This window comes from Typopeltis vanoorti, chromosome 16, assembly GCF_054136105.1.
Source record: "Typopeltis vanoorti isolate ZY-2024b chromosome 16, IOZ_Tvanoo_1.0, whole genome shotgun sequence".
In the NCBI taxonomy this organism is placed as follows: domain Eukaryota; kingdom Metazoa; phylum Arthropoda; class Arachnida; order Uropygi; family Thelyphonidae; genus Typopeltis; species Typopeltis vanoorti.
In genome coordinates, this window is record NC_143564.1 from 2,288,549 (window position 1) to 2,304,471 (window position 15,923).

At 37.1% G+C, this 15,923-nt stretch overlaps 1 protein-coding gene and 1 non-coding gene across 11 annotated transcripts in view; one reads left to right on the plus strand and one right to left on the minus strand.

Annotated features, from left to right (window-relative positions):
* Nucleotides 1–15,923, plus strand: part of LOC150097830 (CUGBP Elav-like family member 1-A) — an 816,588-nt gene that overhangs the window by 334,384 nt on the left and 466,281 nt on the right. The gene's annotated exons all lie outside the window — the stretch shown is intronic.
* Nucleotides 14,395–14,467, minus strand: TRNAV-CAC (transfer RNA valine (anticodon CAC)). Its single transcript has one exon. It is a non-coding gene; the product is annotated as a tRNA-Val (tRNA).

Here is a 15,923-nt window from a genome sequence, read left to right on the forward strand (position 1 = left end):
GTAGACTGAATCATTTCACCACCATCACCATGGCCCACTAAACTTTCATTTTCAGCAATTATTTCAACCTCAGAATGTTTTGTAAAGTAACTTGCATCAACATTTGCAGTAGAGATATCAAGAGAATTTACAGACAAAGTGAGGTCAGTAGTGAGACATATGCTAGATGAACCTGCTTGTGACACCTTGATGATTCCATCATCATCATCATATTTTGATTTTGAAGTGATCAAAGTGGTATTTGTGTCCACTTCTGATGACGGAGATTGGCTCTGATCAGGAATTGGTATATAATGTTGTGGAACTTGTGTGAAGAAATCAGTCAGCTTTGCAGTCTTGGAATCTAATTCCAAAGTCTCCTCTTGTTTCTTTTTTGATAGTTTTCACTTTTGTGCACCACTTAACTGAACACGTTTCATCTTGGTTTTTGGGATCTTTTAAATACAGAAATAAAAAGATTATTTTGTAGAATATTAGGTGGCAATCAACACAGTTACACATATCACAGGCAAAATCATATGAGCAATTTAATTTTCGGCTTACAGCTGAATCTTGTGCTTTCGTGCTTTAATTAACTCTTATTTTACCGGAGTCGCACTTCTGCGACAGCTAGGCCTTTTACCGGAGGTGCGTTTCTGAGAAAACCATGTGATTTGTTTTATATTTGCTTCTGGACCTTTTATAAGACATAATTTATTAAAACAAGACCTAAAACAGACAAGAAAATAAAAAATAAAATGGTTACGTGAATTATAAAAAATTACCTCATTTGACACAATGGTAGCGCCAGAAAGCGTCGTGAGCGATAATATGGTGTAAATGAACCGTCATGCACGTGGTTAGCATTTTATTAGGCCTTCTACACGTCATTATTATTATTATTATTATTATTATTAAACAAGATCTCATGGAGTCAAAGACTCATCTAGGAAGTCCTTTTATCTCACACACATCTCATCATACCGGGTCTTAAACACATTCAAACTCCCTGCAGACACCACACTCTCAGGCAAGGCATTCCAATCATTCACAACTCTGCACGAAAAAAACCTGCCTCTCACTCCCCTACTCACACCCTCTTTATAAAGTTTCCAGGTATGACCTCTGGTTCTCCCCTGATCTCCCACTATTCTCTGTAGAACTTCTCCACCATTGATCCTATAACAACCCCTTACCAACTTGTAGGTCTCTATCATATCCCCCCTCTTCCTTCTCTCCACTAGACTCTGCAAATTACATCTTTTCAATCTTTCCTCATACTCGACATTCCAGAGGTCAGAGACTACCTTAGTCAGTCGCCTTTGGACCCTTTCCAACATCTCTTCATCCTTCTGAAAACCAGGTGACCAAATCTGGGCACAATAGTCCATGTGTGGCCTAATCAAAGCCTTATACAATGGAACAAGAATCTCCCTACTTCTACACGTCAGTGTCCTCCTCATCATTCCCAGAAGTCTTTGTGTTGTCTTCACAATTTTGGCGATGTGTCCCCTAAATTTTAGATCCTTATCCACTATCACTCCCAGATCTCTTATTTCCTCTATTTCCAACAATATATTCTCACCAAGCATAAATTCTGCATCCCATCTTTGTTTTCCAAATTTTAAAACCTTACATTTTGCAACATTGAACTCACATCCCCATTTGCTTGCCCAATCACTCAATTTATTCAAGTCTTCTTGCAAGGCCACAACATCTTCACTACTCTTTATGGTTCGTCCCAACTTTGCATCATCTGCAAACAACTGAATATCTCCATCCAAATCTTCGCCAATATCATTAATATACAAGTTAAATAGTAATGGCCCTAAAACAGATACCTGAGGCACTCCACTAGTGACTTTCCTTTTCCTGGATATTGCACCCCCATACACAACTTGTTGATACCTATCAGATAGCCAGTCTCCAATCCAATGCACTAATCTAATATCCAACCCCATCTGCTCTAGTTTGACTGTCAACTTATCATGAGGTACTCTATCAAAAGCTTTTGCAAAATCCAAGTATATTACTGTGTATCCTTCTCCTCTGTCCAAGGAAGCAGTCACTCTATTGTAATAAGTAAGTAGATTACTAAAACACGACCTTCCTTTAGCAAATCCATGCTGTCCATCAAAGATTATACCATTGTTGTCAACCCAACTCTGGATCCTAGTTCTCACAAGCTTCTCCAACAACTTAACCACAACACCTGACACACAGATAGGCCTATAGTTTGATGCTTGAGTTCGATCACCTTATGAAGTGGCACAATCTTGCCCTCCTTCCACTCTTTAGGGACTTGACCAAGTGCAAGACAAAATTATTTATTGAAACAAAGTAGGTAATAGTAAGAAAAGATAAAAACAATGAAAAACTAATTAAAAGTTAATTTAAATTAAATTTGTCATCTAACTAAAGCAGAAATTCTGTGGTGTGCCCCTTTCCATGGTGCACTAAGCACGTGCTTATTTTGCTTATTTTGCTTGATACGCATGATGATGATGATTATTATAAATAATAAATAAATAAAATTTATTATTATCAACATTGTAATAGAAATTGGTACTAAAAATGAGATAAAATCCGTTTATCCATTTTTTCCTGAAGGTTACTTAAAAAAGCGGAACTTTTGGAATTAACTCGGGACATTTTTATAAAAAACGGGACTGTCCCAGGAAAAATGGGATGAATGGGAACTCTATTTTACTCACTACTTCCTTTTCTAACTTCCAGGGATGACCCTTCTTCTACCATATCAAAAATCTCCTCATTATTAATCTGCCGCATAAAGCAAAGAGCTGAGATTAACACCTCCAATTTTGATATCATGTTTAATACCACTTTCCTTCATAATGTGATCCATATAGATCATGAATAAGAGAGGGGGAATAATGGACATCCTTGTCTGTCACCAGATTTAACATTAAACCATCTTCTTGTACTTTCTTCAATTCTAAGTGCTCACCTACAACTCAAATAAAGACTAAGTATTGCTTGTTATAATGCCCCATTAACATCATATAACTGTAGCATTTGGAATATTTTCTCTCTTGGCACCTTGTCATATGCCTTTTCCAGATCTACAAAACTTAAATACAGATCTTTGTTATATTCCCATGATTTCTCAACTATCTGTCGTAAAGTGAAAAGCTCATCCTGACAGCCTCTATCTGGCCTGAATCCAGCTTGTTCTTCACCAAGCTTCTCTTCCACAATCCTTCTCAACCGTTTCTCAAGTATACTTGCATATATCTTACCAGGAACACTTTTTATTAATAAACTGATTAATCTCATAGATTTCTAACTTTTCAAAGTTTCCAACTAGGATGATGATTTAAAGAAAAGCTCAAGACCCTTTATTCTTTCCACCCTTTCTATGTGTTCTTCCCAAGTTCTATAACTTAGGTATTCTCTTATGACCTGTTGTTGATTGTATTGGTTGTCCAATGTATAAACTTTCTAAACATTTGTCAACTTTGCTGTCTATTTTCCTAATTTCATATTAAGAACAGAAGACTACTTTAAAAACAAAATCTGTTATCTTCATCTGGGTTTCTGTGACATTATGATCAGTTTGAATATTATGATTATTACTGCGTGATTCTTCCAACATAGTCTAATTTTTTACCAACATATTATTATTATTATATCCTAAGACCCCATGAAGTCACTCACTCATCTATGAGGTCCATTTTGTCATACACACAGCTCATCATATTGTGGCTTAAACACATTCAATTTCTCTGCAGATACCACGTTTTCAGGCAATGCATTCCAATCATTCATAACTTTCTATGCAAAAAATCTGCTTCTCACTCCCTTGCTCACACCTCCTTATACAGCTTACAGGGATGACGTCTAATTCTCCTCCCATTTTAGGAAAGAACCTCTTCAACATTAATCCTATAGCAAACCCCTTAGCAACTTGTATTTTTCTATCATATCACCCCTCTTCCAGCTACCCACTAGAGTCTGCAAATTGCATCATCTCAACCTTTTTTTATATTCAACATTCCAGAGACCAGAAACTAACTTGATCAATTTCTTCTGAACCCTTTCCAATATCTCTTCATCCTTTTGAAAACCAGGTGACCAAATCTGTGCACAGTAGTCCATATGTGGCCTAATCAGAGCCTTATACAATGGAACCATTATCTCCTTACTTCTATGAGTCAGTATCTTCTGCATCATTCTGATAATTCATTGTTGTGTTGTTCTCACAATTTTGGCAACATGTCCTCTGAATTTTAGATCCTTATCCATCATCACCCCCAGGATCCCTTTTTTCCTCCACCTCCAACAATATATCCCCATCAAGAATAAATTCTACATCCCATCTTTGTTTTCCAAATTTTAAAATCTTACACTTCCCTACATTGAACTGGCATCCCCATTCTTATGCCAATTCACTCGGTCTATTCAAGTCTTTTTGTAAGGCCAATAGTGGCGGCCGGTGAAAATTTAAGTGGGGGTGCTGCATATACAAAATACAATTTTAAAAAAATTCTTTTTTTCCTAATCAGTAACCAATTTATTAATAAATAAATTTACATATTAAAAAATTGCTTTATTAAAAATATTTCACCCTCACCATGAACAAACACCAATAATAAAAGTTTCCTATCTCACAGAAATAACGCACCCAAACGAGCATTGTCGGAATCACTTGTAACGTGCAATGAGAAGCGCAAACGAATATCGGTGAGGCTAGCTGCAATTGGTCTAATGTGATAATTCCGACGCTGCATTAGATTGCAGTGCATTTGTTTCGTAATCTAAGCGTTAATCGAACAATTCCATTTATTAACTATTCAATCAATGTCAGAACATAAGCTGTAACCTTTAACATGTTGTATTGCATTTATATGATGTTGTAAGCATTGTTATTATTTATTTACACAAACAAAATTTAATTTTTTTTCATTTTTTCCTTGGGGATGCTGCAGTGCAGTGTCGCAGTGCTTATGTACAAGCCGCCACTGAAGGCCATGATATCTGCCCTACTCCTCATAGTCTGTCCCATCTTTGCATCATTTGCAAACAACTGTATATATCCCCATTTAAATCTTTCCCAATATCATTAATGTACAAGTTAAACAGCAATGGCTCCAAAATAGATCCCTGAGGATCTATTTTGGAGCCATTGCTGATTTGGATCCAAAATTATCCCAGAAGAGGAAAGTCACCACTAGTGACTTTCCTCTTCTGGGATAATGCTACCCCGTACACAACTTGTTGATACCTATCAGACAGCCAATCTCCAAAAAAATGCACTAGTCTAATATCCAGCCCCATCTGATCTAGTTTGACTCTCAGCTTATCATACAGTAATCTATCAAAAGCCTTTACAAAGTCTAAGTATACTACTGTGTATCCATCTCCCACATATCTTTAAAAGATGCTATCGAATAACTCAAACAGAATTTTCCTGCTGATATTGTTAAACTTTTTCATTGTGTAATTTAGTCTGAATATTTTTTGGGGCAGAGGAAATTCTATCAATAAATTGAAATTACTTTATGGCTACACTTGTTTTTTTTTTTTTTTACAGAACAATATGAACAGTAATTATTACTAAAAATTAGTAATAATTTTTTAAGAACAGAACAATAATTTTTCTCCCAAACCTGAGTAATGACACACAGTTTTATTGACAATATTTTCACAGCTTGGAATGGTTTTTCTTCTAATCTAGAAAATTTTTGTCCAGGATTAATGCAGTTCATCCTAGAATACAGTTCACATTAAGGAAAAAAATCAGTTAGTGATTTTGAATCTGTTAATTCTTCTTCAGCAATATGTTGTCTTCACTACTGTATTTTGGAAGAAAACTCATACATGACTTTCTATCCACACCGTGCACAGTTGCATGATCATTCTTGTCAGAAAAGTGAGACTCTTAAGACCTTAATACATTGTACTCATATTTTATGTTCTACATGTGACTTCCTTGCTGGTTTAGTGAGATCATTGTCAACAACGTATCCAGCAGGTTAGAATTCTTGCTTTCTGCTCAATAAGAAATTCCTCACATTTCACTTATGTAAAAGGAATATGAGAACAGTGCTAAAATTGTCAAATAATTTAACATTCATGTAACATTTTGTCCTGTTCAGAAAATCTCTTCTTTTTTTTTCTTTCTTCACCAAGATAATAAGGTCCTTAATTAAACTTTCCAGTCATTATTATTATTAGACCTAAATGGAATCAGAATACTCATTGTGGGCAGTCTTACTATCGACATACAGAACTTGTCATACTGTGACTTAAATACACTGTCTTAAATTCACTGTCCCCGCACCCACCACACCCTCAAACTCTCTGCTGAAAAAAAAAACTGTGTCCACCCATTCTATGAAAATTCTCATCCATATTAATCCAGTAATAACCTTTTGATAACTTATGTCTTGATCCCCCCCCCCCTTCCTCATCTCACCACTAGACTGCAAATTGCATTATCTCAAACCATCTTCATACTCAAAATTCCAAACACTATAGAAATCACTTTAGTTGTCAATCATCTCTGAACCCTTTCCAACATTTCTTCATCCTTTTGAAAACCAGGAAACCATATTATTATTAATTATTATTATTATTATTATTATTATTATTATTATTATTATTATTATTATTATTATGGGTATCTCCATGGAGTCAATAGATTCATCGCAGGAGACACAAACTAGCAAAATAATATCTGTCATATTTCTTCTTGAATTCATTTACAGACGAAGAGCTCACAACTAAGTCAGGCAACGAATTCCACTCATTCACCACCCTCCAGACAAAAAACCTTGTTCTCACACCCTTGTTAACCACAATCTTCTTTAATTTCCAGGGATGACCTCTTGTTCTTCCATCACTATCACACAGCTGAAACATTTCCCCTGCATCAATCCTATAAAAACCTTTCAGTAATTTAAATGTTTCTATCATATCCCCTCTTCTTCGCCTATCAACCAACCTCTGCAATCCACAAGTTCTCAATCTAGGGAGCATTTTTTACATCACTCACCAATTTAGTCACTCTTCTCTGAACTCTCTCCACAGCCTGCTCATCTCCAAGGAATCCAGGTGACCAGACCTGAGCACAGTAATTCAAATGTGGAAGTATCAACGCTTTATAAAGGGTTGATATCTCTGGATGTCAGTGTGTTCCTCAACAACCAAGTAATCCTATGTGCAATCTTGGACACCTTAGCAATGTGTCCCCTGAACTTCATCTCCCTATCTACCAACACCCTTAAGTCCCTAGCCTCATCAATCTCTTGGAGTACTGTTCCATTAATGTAGTACACAGCTGGTAATCTTTTAATCCCAAAATGCATGACTTTACACTTTTCCACATTGAACTGACATCCATTACCTTTTCCCATTCTACCAACTTATTTAAATCATCCTGCAAACTTTCAACATCAGCTTAATTTTTTATTGTGCTACCCAACTTTGCAGCATCAGCAAACAACTGTATATCTCCCTTTAAGCCATTTCCTATATCAATTATATGCAAATTGAACAACAGTGGCCCAAGCACAGAGCCCTGAGGCACACCACTGGTCACCTGCCTCATCCTGGACTCGGCTCCTCCATGCATCACCTTCTAGTATCTCTCCCTGAGCCATTCTCCTATCCATATCACCAATTTACTATCCATTCCCATCTGCTCCAATTTGCGTAACAGTGTTCCATGGGGTATCCTGTCAAAAACCTTAGCAAAATCCAAAAGTACCACTGTGTAGCCAGTTCCTTTGTCTAACTCAGATGTTATTCTATTATGAAAAGTTAATAGATTGCTAAGGCAGGATCTACCTTTAACAAAACCATGTTGGCCTCTATAGAGTGTCATATCCTGATCCCCCATTCTTGAATTTTGTCTTGAACCAACTTTTCCAATACTTTTACCACTACTGCTGAGATGGTGATTGGTCTGTAGTTAACTACTGCAGTTTTAGAGCACCCTTATGCAAAGGAACCACATTGCCTAACTTCCACTCCCTAGGGACCATACCAGAGTTCAAACGTAAGTTAAATATCCAAGTAAGAGGGGTTGACAATTCCTTTACAGATTCACACTACACCCGATCTAATATTCCATCTAAGCCTACAGCAGCGTTTGCATTTAAATTTTGCAATATATTAAATATCTCTGATTTCTTAACTTCAGTTCTCACAATAGTTATTGCTACAGGTACAGAGATATCCTCACTTGGGTGATAGACTTTTGAAAAGTGATCACTAAGTAACTAGACTATTACATCTGATTTTGTCACCTCAATACCATCAGCACCCACTAAAGTTATCCTTCCGAAGTCATTCTTCCTTTTACTTGCCACATAGCGGAAGAACTCTTTGGGATTACCGTTGATCTCATTGGCTAAGGTCTTCTCATAATCTGATTCAGCTATTCTTACTATGCTGGTAACCTTCCTAGCTTGAACCTTGTACTGCTCATGGGTGTACTGATCGCATTTCTCCTTGTACATTCTCCATAACATTTTCTTTTTTTGCATATGAAGCCTGATACTACTGCTCATCCATCTAACGACTGCCTTGTTTGTCTTCCTGACCATGGGGATACAATCTGATATTGCTTTCCTCAGATACCCACTGATTTTATCCCATGCACTGCTAAAATCTTTCCCCTGCAATATGTTCTGCCATGGGATGGCTGCAAGCTCACTCCCAAGCTTGTTATAATTGCCTAATCTGTAGTTCCGTATATACTCGTTCTTAACAGAAAAATCCACAGATTTTGCAACCTCCTAAGTCAATGCAACATGATCGCTTTCACCAATTGGAGGTAGTGACGACACCTTACTTATGCATATAACCTCTGAACCATAAACAGGTCCAACACTCTCACACCATGTGTCCCTTCAGTTATGTGCTGTTTCAAGTAATTATCTCGTAGAAGATGTATGAACTCCATTTCCTTTTTGCTACGTGATATTTCCTGCTTCCAATTGATATCACCATAATTAAAATCTCCCATAATAATCACTAAACCTGCACTCATTGCACTAATTTGCTGATGCATCAATTCAATATCTCCCCCTGTACCCCCTAGCCTATAGCAGCATCCAACTGTATATTTGGTTACGTTGGTCACTATTTCACACCAGACTGCCTCAAATGAACTCTCATTCACATGTCTATCATCTTGATATACTACTTTCTTTGGCTGCTACACATCAGCTATCATCAACAGTACTCTTCCCCCTATTCTATCTTCTCTATCCTCCCTGAAAATACTGTACCCATCACATTCAATTCCAGTGACCACATCTTCTGCTGACAGCCAAGTTTCACTAATGCCTACAATTTTTGGTGAGATTACACTGACTAATGCCAAAAATTCTTCTCTCTTATTTCGAATGCTTCTCGCATTGGTATACAAAAATTGCAGATTCCCTCTAGTTCTTGTACTGGCTTTAGAACTGATATACAAGTCACTAATTTTAGTAGTCCCATGCCGATTTTTATCCCCTCTCTTCTGCAATTAATTCTGCGAATTAGGATCAATAAATATACAATCACTGCTAAAGTTTCTCTCTCTTACGCTCGACCTTTTTTAATATTAGTTTCCCTGCCCAATTATTTCAACTTGTTCAGAAAACAGTAACTTCTTCAATTGCTTATGACCTTCCATGTTCAGATGCAACCCATCTCTAGAATACAACTGTCTTTTTCCTTCAAACACACTCCAGACATCAACAAATTCCAGACCTCTTTGTTTGCATATTCTTGCAATCATATCCTTAATTACATCACTCGTATACTTAACTCATAATTGTCAAAACGAGGCAGCACACACACTATCCTCCTATTGACACGTTTCCTATTCACAATATCTAACAATATTCTTAAATCTTTTGCTACCCGATTTATACCACCACTCAGGTCATTTGTATCCACTATAACTTCATCTTGTCTGCATCATGCCCTCTCTTTATTGCTAAAGTCACTCTTTCTATTGTCCCACCAGCCAAGCACTCCTCAGGCATTACACTCTCCATACTCTTAATCATAGAATGACCATATGGCTTACCACTCTTTACTTCATTCAAGTCCACACAAGCATCACTCATGGACTCATTTTCTATGCTATTCAGCATGACTCTCCCAGTTTCATTACTCAACACTCTTTTTCTTCCCTCACTCCCACAACATCTCGTTTCTTCTAGACCCTCTTGTTGTTTTATTTTGGTGACTCCCAATCACTCCCATACTATTTATTACTTCATCATTCACCAAAGACTCACCCATATGCAATCTTGTTCTACTTGCTTCAGCTAAAGTAATCTCTATGGTATTAATTTCTCTGTTTAACACATTAAACTCAGTTTTAACTTCCAGTATCTCCTTACTGAGCACTCCTAGTTCCTCATGCAGAAGATGAAGGTCATCTTTCATACATGTAATAGTTTCTGCAACGCATCCATTGCGAAAAATCTATCGCTGAGCCAGCCTTTCGTGTAGAAGTAGAAGTCCTGTGCGCCGCTGACGTACATTTCTTGTTGGACTCCATCTTTACACATTGAAGTATTGAAACAAACGTCACCGAAAACACAAAATATACAACACAGTTCCAAACAATAACACCACTGAAGGACACTTGTATCTAACTGATGCACAACTGCAGCACAATTTGAGACAAAAAAAGCCACACTATATTTAAATTTAAAACACATTTTCTAGCCTAACTAAACATGACCGCCACATTCACCCTCTCTCTGTACAGTAATTCATATGCAGTCTGATCAAATCTATATACACTGGAATCATAACATCCTTACCTCTATGTGTCAGTGTCCTGTCCTCTGCATCATTGCAAAAATCTGCTGTGCTGCCCTTACAATTTCAGCAGTATGTTTCCAAAACTTCAGGTCTTTGTTCACCATCATCCCCAGATTCCACATTTCTTATACTGTCCGACCACAGATACAAGAACCTCAGTTGGCTTGGTGCCAAGAAGAGTCAATTCATGTTGAAGGGGAGAAAGAAATAAGGCTATGTACAAATTGGTCACCAACATGCGAAATCACATGCTTTATATGTAACATTTGTCAAGCTACCACTTATAGTTACCACTTTATAAATTACAATATTCATAAAAGGGAAGTTAATTTTCTGACGTGTAATAATAAACAACTCATCTCCCAATATGAATTGATTAACCTATTATTGGAACGGATTCTCCTTCTTCTGACATGCGCAGGAGTGCCGAAGGATCTCGCATCTGTGGGCATACAGTATCTTACCACCAACTGCATACTCTGCATTTCATCTGTGCTTCCCAAATTTTAAAACCTTACCCAAACATTGAACTGGTAATACCACTTATTTATTTCCACTCATTCAACGTCCCTAATATTCCTCACTGTTCTTCTGAATTTTGCATAATCTACAAACAACTATATATTGCCATTCAAGTCCTTCCCAATATCAATTATATACCAATTAAATAGCAACAGACTCTTGGGGCACACCACTATTGACTTTCCTCTTCTGGGGGTATCACTCCCTCATACACAGCTTACTGATGTCTGTCAGACAGCCAATTTCCAATCCAGTGCACTAATCTACTATTCAACCCCATCTATTCCAGTTTAATTACCAGCTTGTCATGTGAAAATCTATCAAAAGCATCTACCAGATTCCTTTCTCTTGCCTATCTTACTTTAGGCACCCTGGAAGATTTGCATCTGCTCATTGCAAGAAACATAAAACATTCAAGTATCATGAACCTGAAGAATCTAGCCTTGCAGAATGTTCCATCTCTACCACAAGGTCCTGTGGAAGAACACATAAATTTTGCATAAAAGTAGATTCCTTATGGAAAGACTTTATAATTTGGGGAAACATTATTACATCATCCTAATATGAACAGATGTGATAGATTATCACACCTGTTAATATTAGGATGTTAGTTTAATCATCTCCCTTATGGGAAATAATACTACTTGAATCTGTTAACCTTTTCTAGTTTATTATTTATTTTTTCATTTTTAATTTTTTAACTACAAGTATTTAATGACGGTTTGTTATGGGACACTTTGTTGAATTTTTCTGTTAAGTTCCATTTATGTTTTTCCATTTCTGTACTTACAGTGCATGTGATACCCTGCAGGCAAAAATTCTACCTAAGCCCTCCATGTTTTATTCATATTAACATACTTTTTAGATCACTGAAACATACCTAATTCTAATTATCCCTGTACAGCTAGTAAAATATTGCAGAAAACAGAACCAGTTGATATTTTAAACTTGGCAGAGATCTATCCATACCCCCAGAAACTTGGATTTTCATACTCTTAAATCTGCATGATAAACAGTATTATTGTTATTATTATTATGTGACACCTCTTTGGAGTCCAAGGACGCATTGCAAGAAGACACTCTAGTCCACTCAGCTACAAACATCACACCATCTCTCCCTATTACTTAATTTGCCTGTATGCAGGATGCAGAAAACTCCAGTTTCCAGGAGAAAAAACCCTGCTACTTCTGTATGAGATTGGCTAACTCACCTTCAACTGAGAAAGCCTAATAATAAAAATCAGCAACTTATAAGGCTGATGACAGAGAATGGCATATCATCCTTAAGTAGTGTGCTAATGTATTCATCATCATTATCAAATTCCTGACATGTATCCTCAAGGGGTATACAGGATATGATAGTACTACATGAAAAACTTATATCATTACTAATTTCCTATCTACAATTTTTTTCCAAATCAATCTGTTACCTGCTAAGACTCCAACATTATCAGCTCTTATATTTCTATCTTCTAAGGCACTTTTTACTGCATCAATCTACCTATATCTTGGTCTGGTCTTTTTCCTGCCAACCTGGCAAAGAACACTTGTTTTGCTAATCTTTCCTCCTTCATTCTGTTTAAGTGATCATATCACCTGAGAATAGCTCTGCTAACACATTCCTGGATGCTAACAATATCAAGTTCTTACCTAATATCTTCATTTTTAATATGATATTAACACTGATGCCATCTATTCATGCCCTAATCTTTCTCAGGACTCGCATATCTGCGGTCTCTAGTCTTTGGTCAAGTGTTTTATTTCTAACCCATCTCTCAGATCCATAAGTTAACACTGGTTTTAACACTCTCTTGTATACAGCTAATTTAGTGTTTTGACTAATTTTCTCTTATTCCATAAAAATTTATTCAGTTGACTTCCTACCGTACCAGCTTTGTTGATTCCGTTGTCTATTTCCATATTTAAGTTACCATCTTCATTAAAAATCGTGCCTAAGCAGCTGAAATGTTTTACTTGTTCTATAGGTTCTCTATTCACAATGCAGTTGATATTTTCAATACTTCTGCCTATTTTCATTCTCTTTATCTTATTATTGCTGACCTTCATACCATATCTATTGCAACAGTTATTCAATTTAGTAAGAGAATCTTGCAAACTAGTAGAGGATTTATTTAGAACAATAACATTATCTGCATAAAGCAAAGAGCTAAGATTAACATCTCCAATTTTGATATCAGGTTTAATACCACTTTCCTTCATAATGAATAACAGAGGGGGATAATGTACTTCCTTCTCTGACACCAGATTTAACATTAAACCATCTTCCTGTACTTTCTTCAAATCTAACTGCTGACTGACCGTATTTTTTGGACTATAAGACGCACTCCAATTTATGAGACAATTTTTAGAAAAAATATATTATTATATAAAAATATGCACAAACTATAACTTGTACATTTTCTGTTGGTGGTGAACCAAAATGTTTTTCTGCTGCTCTGTTTCCATGTTGTTTTGCATAATTTATCACAATCAATTTATAACTCACATTATATGAAAATCTTTTTTGTTTTACGCTCGTGTTTATAGTTTTATGATATAAAACTATAACTAACCACTAACCACTATTGATGCTGTTAAAGTTTTCTTATGTAAATCGGTTATTCCCACATATGTAGCAAGACACGTGTTTGGCTTACATCGAAAACGTGGGATTTCTCTACATAAAAAGGTGCATCTTATTATTATTATTATTATTCAGGCCTCCATGGAGTCGAAAGACTCATCGTGGGAGGTCCTTCCTAAGAACATAAAGTCTGTCAAGACTCATCGAGGGGAGATCCCCCCTAAGAAACACAAAATCTATCATACCACTCCTTAAATTCATTGACCGTTCTCACTCTCACCACTCCATCAGGCAATGCATTCCATGGTTCAACCACCCTCCACGCAAAGAAACCACTCCCCACCCTCTTGCTCACAGTTTCCTTTCGTAACTTCCAGGGATGGCCTCTTGTCATCACTCCTTCCCGCTGTTCAACCAAGCGAAAGAACTCCCCACTGTCAACCCTGTAACCACCTCTCAACAGTTTAAAAGTCTCAATCATATCACCTCTCCTTCTTCAAAAGAAATTCTGTGCTTGCCAGGGATCGAACCTAGGACCTTCCGCACGTGAGGCAGATGTGATAACCACTACACCACAAGCACACAATATGCCACATAAGCAAATAACTGCCCTAAAAAAGTTATATAATAATAAAAATATTATTATTACAAAAGCTGATAAAGGAAATGCAACAGTTATCATGAATAAAGAAGAGTATAACAGAAAAATGCAAGATCTCATATGTGACAGTTCCACATATCAAAATTATAACCATCGAGACCCTACGATGTCACAAAAGAAAAAAGTCAGAAAATTACTGAGACATCATGGCCCAAAGAAATCATGAGGAAAATAAAACCAATTCATGTTAAACCACCCCGTATTTATGGATTACCAAAATTCCACAAAACTAATATTTCCCTATTAAACTGGCCAGGAATTTAGCCAAGTCGCTTGCCCCCCTTACTGGCAACTCCTCTACTTTTGTAAAAATTCAATCCATTTCAAAACACTGGTTAAAAATCTAATCCTAAAAGATTCAGACATAATGGTTAGTTTCGATGTCACCTCCTTATTCAATGTACCACTTATAGACACTCTTGATTTAATCAAGTCTAAATTTCCACCAGATATTTTTGAATTATTTCAATTTACCATGAATGCAGGTTACTTTACATGGGGAGGAAAATTCTACAAACAGATTAATGGTACTGCTATGGGTTTCCCCCCCTCTCTCCCCTGCTAGAAAATTTTTACATGGAACACTTTGAAACAAAGCACTTACTACAGCTACATACAAGCCACAAGTGTGGTTATGCTATGTAGATGATGTGTTAGCCATCTGGCCCCATGGACAAGACGCTTTGGATGCTTTTGTCACCTACCTAAACAGAAAATTCACTTCACAGTAGAAAAAGAATCAAATAACTGTTTACCATTTCTTGACACATTAGTCACCTGCTTTTCAGATGGATCACTATCTTTTTCTATTTACAGAAAGCCTACACACACAGGAAGATACCTACATAAACAATCACATCATCATCCAGTCCAACAGTACGGTGTGTGTAAGTGTTTTTAAAATGGCATACTGTTGGACTGGATGATGAGTTCATCATCCAGTCCAACAATAAGTACGGATTGTAGCCGTTGGCCAAAAATGCACGGCGCAGGTATCGGAGTTCAGTGGTCAGAGCTATGTGTTCCAACGATACAGTTCTGACCACTGAACTCCAATACCTGTGCCACACGTTCCCAGCCAACGGCTACAATCCCTACAAAATAGATAAAACACTGCATAAGCCCACTACTCTGCACCCCCCCCCAATACACAAGAACACAACATGACCATTCCTATTCCCCATACCAGAGGTACATCGGAACAGATAGCCAAAGTACCGTTGAAACACGGCCCCCGCACCACCCTCAAACCTCACGTCAAGCTGGCAACTCTGATCCGCTTGCCCAAGGACAAACTTCACCCCCCAGCACACCCAGGAGTGCATGAAGTGCCCCGTGACTGCGACTCGACCCACCATGGGCAAACAGGAAGATCAG